Genomic DNA, 1,863 nt, shown 5'->3' with positions numbered 1-1,863 from the left:
GCACGTCAGTGTAGCGCTTCTGGCGCATTTGACGCGCGAATAAAACCACGCGCGTCAGTTTTTTTGTTGCATTTTGTGCATACGCGCATTTCGCGTCTACCGCTCGAGTTGGAAAAATCTGAACTCCAGCGTCAAATCGCGCCGCGACAACCAATCAGGAGCCTGGTGACGTGGCTTTGACCTAGGTCAAAGGGGCAGATCCAGCCAAAGCCTTTCATACTTCAATGGAGGGGAAGGCTAATCAATGCGGTAGCAAACAACTCGGAGCTGTACGACACCAGCTGCTTTCTGTACCGAGACAGAAATAAAAAGGACTGAGCTTGGAGGAAGATATGTGAAGAGATCGGGCAACCTGGTAAGTTCATTCATTTCTCTTTTGAAAGTTTTTACTAACCCGGGAAAGTTGCACAAAAGCTAGCAAGCCACCGCTATTTTCCCACTGAAGTACAAATACCGTTCTGCTTTTATCCATGTTGTCATTTAGGAATATATTTTATTGTTTATCAATAAACAGCACACAGTGGTCCCGCTGTTCATCCGTCACTGCTTCACTTTTTCGCTGATTTTTTTTATTGCACAGTACAGCATTGCATTCTGCAGCCTGATTGACAAATCTCCTTCGTGTCGTGTCTCCTGCGCTTGCCAAATTTATCACTTTTGGTTTTGATAACCATCACGTCCAATAGAAAAAACAGCACAAAAACACCCATAACTATGACCCTCATTCGGAAATACACACCTGCACCGCGAGGGAAAAAGGCGCACGAAAGTGGCGGGCAGATGAAGACAAACCGCGGCATAATAATACTTTTACGTTTTGCAATCTACAAAGGTTTGCACTTTGAGAATCAATTGTGAGAACTGTGACCAATGTTCATGTGTGTGGGGAAAACAGTGTATAAAGTGCGTGACCAGGGGCTAGTTATTCTGAGAACCCCTGCTGCAATAAATGAGGGACCACTGTCTACTCTACGATTATTATATTCAACCTGTTAACATTTAATACTGTATTGATAGAACCAACTGATTCTGCAGCAGAGCATCCCCAGTCCCTGAGCTCCTGCTGCTGCACCCACAGGTATGTACAGCAAGCACTGATACCTTTTCAGTCGGTGGGATTGCCTTGTGATCACCTTTACTAAATATCTACAACCAATCTGATTATATCCTGTTTTTGTTTTTTTGTTTTTTTCAATGTTGAAATTAAAATCTAGTAGCAGTCTTCTCGTTTCTTTGTGTTTTGTGCTGTTTTACAGGCCCACAGGGGAGGACGGCTCCGAGGCAGATGAGGGACGGGTCCCAGGACGGTCCATCGGCGCTGGAGCTGGCCATCCTGGTATCCCTGAAGAGTCCACACCAGTCTCCAATGGAGCATTTCCTCCTCAGCCTTGTTCCTGCTCTGGAGAGCAGCTGGTCCTTTTTATTCCTGTCTCTCTGTAAATTCTTATATTTTATATATTTATGTTTAATGTTTTTCTGTTTGAGAATTTTAATATTATTTCAAATACATTTTTATAATGACTAATGTCTCAGTTCTACTACACAGCAAATGTTGGCACACGACTTGACACATGTAGAATTTATTTCATATTATACTAATGACAAAATATACTAATACAGTGGGATGCAAAAGTTTGGGCAACCTTGTTAATAGCCATCATTTTCCTGTATAAATCGTTGGTTGTTACAATAAAAAAATGTCAGTTAAATATCATACAGGAGACACACACAGTGATATTTGAGAAGTGAAAAGAAGTTTACTGGATTTACAGAAAGTGTGCAATAATTGTTTAAACAAAATCAAGCAGGTGCATAAATTTGGGCACCACAAAAAAGAACTTAAATAAATATTTAGTGTATATC

General features: G+C 41.4%; 1 long non-coding RNA gene across 1 annotated transcript; it reads left to right on the top strand.

Moving 5' to 3' along the window:
• The first annotated feature begins 239 nt into the window (after positions 1-239).
• On the top strand, positions 240-1,521 carry LOC145420121 (uncharacterized). The gene is made up of 3 exons (XR_013901421.1): positions 240-355; positions 1,018-1,078; positions 1,257-1,521. It is a non-coding gene; the product is annotated as an uncharacterized LOC145420121 (long non-coding RNA).
• The last annotated feature ends 342 nt before the right edge of the window (positions 1,522-1,863 follow it).

This window comes from Astatotilapia calliptera, chromosome 14, assembly GCF_964374335.1.
Source record: "Astatotilapia calliptera chromosome 14, fAstCal68.1, whole genome shotgun sequence".
In the NCBI taxonomy this organism is placed as follows: Eukaryota; Metazoa; Chordata; class Actinopteri; order Cichliformes; family Cichlidae; genus Astatotilapia; species Astatotilapia calliptera.
The sequence above is the reverse complement of the archived record's forward strand: the minus strand, read 5'-3'. Positions and strand labels throughout refer to the sequence as shown.